Source organism: Pseudophryne corroboree, chromosome 6 (genome assembly GCF_028390025.1).
Source record: "Pseudophryne corroboree isolate aPseCor3 chromosome 6, aPseCor3.hap2, whole genome shotgun sequence".
In the NCBI taxonomy this organism is placed as follows: Eukaryota; Metazoa; Chordata; class Amphibia; order Anura; family Myobatrachidae; genus Pseudophryne; species Pseudophryne corroboree.
In genome coordinates, this window is record NC_086449.1 from 214,600,971 (window position 1) to 214,606,892 (window position 5,922).

General features: G+C 38.0%; 2 pseudogenes; one reads left to right on the plus strand and one right to left on the minus strand.

Moving 5' to 3' along the window:
- Nucleotides 1-221: 221 nt before the first annotated feature.
- Nucleotides 222-341, minus strand: LOC134937451 (5S ribosomal RNA; annotated as a pseudogene).
- A 5,023-nt stretch (nt 342-5,364) lies between these two features.
- Nucleotides 5,365-5,484, plus strand: LOC134939174 (5S ribosomal RNA; annotated as a pseudogene).
- Nucleotides 5,485-5,922: the final 438 nt, after the last annotated feature.

Genomic DNA, 5,922 nt, shown 5'->3' on the forward strand with positions numbered 1-5,922 from the left:
TTATTGCACTTACAAGTGCCACCAGGAAGACAGCAGGCTGCAGAGGACGCTAGACAGCCATTAATAATACTCATGCAGCTAAAAAAAAAATAAAAAAATTTCTGGGTGCTCGGAAACCCCCTCTGGGTGCGCCACTGCCTTAGTGTGTGCCCACTAAGCTGAGTGATCATGTGTGTCATGTACGTGGGCCTTATTTTGACACATTAGTGTTTGTTACCTATTTTCTATAGTACTTTAGCTTCCCAGGTGGTCTCCCTCTTGGTACTATTAAAGCCCGACACTGCTTAGCTTCCAAGATCGGACGGGTTTGGGCGTGGAGCCAGTGTGGCATGACTGTATCTATTGGCTTTAAACAAAACACTCATTCTTGTGTCAAACATTTTTATTGTGCTGTGAATTCAGGTGCACATATACATTCAATGTGATTAAAGTGAATGCGGATAAAACGAGACATTTTTTTAAAAACCTTATAGAAATGGGGCAATTTCATAACCCTCATTGAATCCTGCCGGGTGCATCGTGTTAAGCTGGTAGATCCAAAACATTTCTCTTTGAGATAGTTTGTTCGCCAGATCTCCGCCTCTTTCCCCAATCTGTACGTGTTCGATCGCTTTAAAGGTTAAGTTTTCTGGGTTTGAGTTGTGTTCCAAGATGAAATGTCTATAGATGAGGTGGGTGTCGAGCTTATTTTTGATGCTCCTGATGTGCTCTTGAATTCTTAATTTAAGTGTCCGCTTTGTTTTCCCCACATACTTCTTCTTACATGTACATTCCAATAAATATATGACAGAGCTACTGTTACAATTAAGGAATTCCTTTATCTTAAATTCTTGGGTATCCCCTGAGTCAAAAAATGTTTTTTCTGTTTGAATTCAGGAACTTGCAGATGTTACATCGTCCGCATTTGTATGCTCCTGTGCATTTCAAGAATGTTTGATTGGTTCTTTACTTAGTGGTGTCACGTAACATGCTGGGTGCAAGATGGTCTTTGAGACTCTTGGATTTGCGAAAGACTATCTGTGGTTTTTCCGGGAGGATTTCTTTCAGTACAGGATCCATAAGTAGAATCTTCCAATGTTCCTTAAGGGATGATTTGATATGGTTCTCATGATGGTTGTAGGTGGTGATGAATGCGGTGGATTCCTTAGGGTCTTCCTTCTTTTTATATTCTAGAAGGTCCTCCCTCTTTAGGGTAATTGTTCTTGCAGTGGCCTTGTCCAGAATTGATTTTGGATATGACTTCTCTTCAAATCGTTTTCTGTAAATGGCTACCTGTTCATTGCAGTCCTCTTTCTTGCTGCAGTTCCACTTAATTCTATGGAACTGAGAGTATGGGATGTTGTCTTTCCATGTCTTTGCGTGGCTGCTTTGGTAGTGGAGGTAGCTGTTTTTATCCACCCCTTTAATGAAGTTTTTAGTTACCACTGACGATCCTTCACCTATTAATACTAAATCCAAGTATTCTATGGAAATTTTGTTTGTGTTGTAAGTAAATGAGAGATTCATGTCATTAATTTCTAAAAGGTTAAAAAATTCCATAAAAAGTTCCGGGCTGCCATTCCATATTATTAAAATATCGTCGATATAGCGTTTGTACAGGATCACATTATTCTTGAAATATTGAGTGTTATACACATAGAGTTCCTCCCATTGTCCCATAAATAGGTTTGCGAAACTTGGTGCAAAAATCATTCCCATTGCGGTCCCACAGCGTTGAAGATAAAAGTTCTCTAAAAATTTAAAATAGTTTAGACTTAGAATAAAATTCATCACATCACAGATAAAAGTTCTTTGGGTCGTTGTAAGGGTAGGATCCTTATCTAAAAAGTCTTTACATGCCTTAATACCTTTAGAATGCTCAATGCACGTGTATAGAGATTGAACATCTATTGTAATCCATAAATAAGTATCTTTCCATTCTATGGATTTCATCAGGTTCAATACCATGGTTGTGTCTTTGAGATATGACGGTAATTCCTTAACATATGGGTTTAGAAAAACATCTACATACTCGGACAGTTTAGATGTTAAGGAATCAATTCCAGCGACAATAGGTCTCCCTGGTGGATTTAAAAGGTTTTTATGGATTTTTGGCAGGTAATAGAAAATGGGGGTTATGGGACTAGACTGCATTAAAAATTGGAATTCCTCTTTCGTGATACTTCCATTCCGAAGTCCTTGTGTGAGGAGTATTCTCAATTCTTCTATATATACATCCTTGGGGTCATTCTGTAGTAGTTCGTAGGATTTGGTGTCTCCTAGTAGACGATGTGCTTCTTTTACATAGTTGTCTCGATCCAGGATGACTAGTCCCCCCCCTTTGTCAGCAGGTTTTATCACTATTTCTGAGTTTTTCTGTAGTTTCTTTAGTGCCTCTTTTTCTCTGTTAGGGAGATTTTTTGTGACCACTGGTGCAAGGTCAGTATCGCATAGGTCTCTTTTTACCAGATCATAGAATATGCTGATATGGTTGCCTTTCGATTCCACCGGATAATGCCATAATTTCAAACTATGAAGAAACATCAAGATCAGGATTAAAACGCAAATCTAAATATTATCCGGTGGAATCGAAAGGCAACCATATCAGCATATTCTATGATCTGGTAAAAAGAGACCTATGCGATACTGACCTTGCACCAGTGGTCACAAAAAATCTCCCTAACAGAGAAAAAGAGGCACTAAAGAAACTACAGAAAAACTCAGAAATAGTGATAAAACCTGCTGACAAAGGGGGGGGGGGGGGGACTAGTCATCCTGGATCGAGACAACTATGTAAAAGAAGCACATCGTCTACTAGATGACACCAAATCCTACAAACTACTACAGAATGACCCCAAGGATGTATATATAGAAGAATTGAGAATACTCCTCACACAAGGACTTCGGAATGGAAGTATCACGAAAGAGGAATTCCAATTTTTAATGCAGTCTAGTCCCATAACCCCCATTTTCTATTACCTGCCAAAAATCCATAAAAACCTTTTAAATCCACCAGGGAGACCTATTGTCGCTGGAATTGATTCCTTAACATCTAAACTGTACGAGTATGTAGATGTTTTTCTAAACCCGGAAAATAAACTACCAAGGTAGGAAAGGCGCTGACATGTGTTGTAAGTCCTCAAGCTGCTGAATAGAAGGGCTAGTTAAACCCTTGTTAGAAACAGAGAAGAAAAAATCAATTCAGCGCTACTGACTAATTAAATAATGATAAATTTATTTAGAAACATAAAACATCAATTTCCATGTGTATTGACAGATAGTAACTGTTGCAACAGATAATTGTAATACGATATGGTACCAAAGTTCAAAAAATAAAAATATAAATAAAAATAGAAAAATTAAAAATTAGGGCCAAGATCAACACTGCTTATTTATGAAGAAAAGGATTTTTTTCAAAATGCTGGGTATATTGCATGAGGCCTTATCCTGGGGAAATAGATATACGGTGTTACCAGTTCACTTGTGGTGGATCCTCCAATCGGTTAGCACTCCATATGAATGGGGATCCTCTCACTTATTTCGTGATCCTTTGCTGGTATTGGTAGGGGAATTGGGCCGTAGCACGGTCCTGATGGAATTATCTTCCCAAGATTTAGTCCATAATGGTCACCGTTCCCAGTAGGTGGATAATTGGCACGTCTTGAAGTTTAAAAGTCCCAGTCTGTCACCAACGCGTTTCACTGCTAGCGCAGCTTTTTCAAGGTCTTTTCTAAACCCATATGTTAAGGAATTACCGTCATATCTCAAAGACACAACCATGGTATTGAACCTGATGAAATCCATAGAATGGAAAGATACTTATTTATGGATTACAATAGATGTTCAATCTCTATACACGTGCATTGAGCATTCTAAAGGTTATTAAGGCATGTAAAGACTTTTTAGATAAGGATCCTACCCTTACAACGACCCAAAGAGCTTTTATCTGTGATGTGATGAATTTTATTCTAAGTCGAAACTATTTTAAATTTTTAGAGAACTTTTATCTTCAACGCTGTGGGACCGCAATGGGAACGATTTTTGCACCAAGTTTCGCAAACCTATTTATGGGACAATGGGAGGAACTCTATGTGTATAACACTCAATATTTCAAGAATAATGTGATCCTGTACAAACGCTATATCGATGATATTTTAATAATATGGAATGGCAGCCCGGAACTTTTTATGGAATTTTTTAACCTTTTAGAAATTAATGACATGAATCTCTCATTTACTTACAACACAAACAACATTTCCAAAGAATACTTGGATTTAGTATTAATAGGTGAAGGATCGTCAGTGGTAACTAAAAACTTCATTAAAGGGGTGGATAAAAACAGCTACCTCCACTACCAAAGCAGCCACGCAAAGACATGGAAAGACAACATCCCATACTCTCAGTTCCATAGAATTAAGTGGAACTGCAGCAAGAAAGAGGACTGCAATGAACAGGTAGCCATTTACAGAAAACGATTTGAAGAGAAGTCATATCCAAAATCAATTCTGGACAAGGCCACTGCAAGAACAATTACCCTAAAGAGGGAGGACCTTCTAGAATATAAAAAGAAGGAAGACCCTAAGGAATCCACCGCATTCATCACCACCTACAACCATCATGAGAACCATATCAAATCATCCCTTAAGGAACATTGGAAGATTCTACTTATGGATCCTGTACTGAAAGAAATCCTCCCGGAAAAACCACAGATAGTCTTTCGCAAATCCAAGAGTCTCAAAGACCATCTTGCACCCAGCATGTTACGTGACACCACTAAGGAAAGAGCCAATCAAACATTCTTGAAATGCACAGGAGCATTCAAATGCGGACGATGTAACATCTGCAAGTTCCTGAATTCAAACAGAAAAACATTTTTTGACTCAGGAGATACCCAAGAATTTAAGATAAAGGAATTCCTTAATTGTAACAGTAGCTCTGTCATATATTTATTGGAATGTACATGTAAGAAGAAGTACGTGGGGAAAACAAAGCGGACACTTAAATTAAGAATTCAAGAGCACATCAGGAGCATCAAAAATAAGCTCGACACCCACCTCATCTATAGACATTTCATCTTGGAACACAACTCAAACCCAGAAGACTTAACCTTTAAAGCGATCGAACACGTACAGATTGGGGAAAGAGGCGGAGATCTGGCGAACAAACTATCTCAAAGAGAAATGTTTTGGATCTACCAGCTTAACACGATGCACCCGGCAGGATTCAATGAGGGTTATGAAATTGCCCCATTTCTATAAGGTTTTTAAAAAAAATGTCTCGTTTTATCCGCATTCACTTTAATCACATTGAATGTATATGTGCACCTGAATTCACAGCACAATAAAAATGTTTGACACAAGAATGAGTGTTTTGTTTAAAGCCAATAGATACAGTCATACCACACTGGCTCCACGCCCAAACCCGTCCGATCTTGGAAGCTAAGCAGTGTCGGGCTTTAATAGTACCAAGAGGGAGACCACCTGGGAAGCTAAAGTACTGTAGAAAATAGGTAACAAACACTAATGTCTCAAAATAAGGCCCACGTACACGACACACATGATCACTCAGCTTAGTGGGCACACACTAAGGCATGGACAGGTGCATGCACACATCTGTACAAACTTGATATATATACATAGGATATGTATATGCATATATGTATATATCTGTATATGCACATGTTATCACGTTTTTCATAATTCACTCTAATTCACCCAGTTTTATAACACAAAAAAATATATATCTTCCCAATATGAATAGCTTATATTTATTAAACTGCTTTTAAAAGATATTTATTTCTCCCACCCCATTGTTTTGAAAAATAATTTCCACAGAATTACCACTGTCAAGAAACATAATTTATTGCCTTGGACTAAAAGTGGACATATATGCCCCATATGTAATAATTGTCTTAATGAAGTGTTAGGAATACTCGAGGCGAAA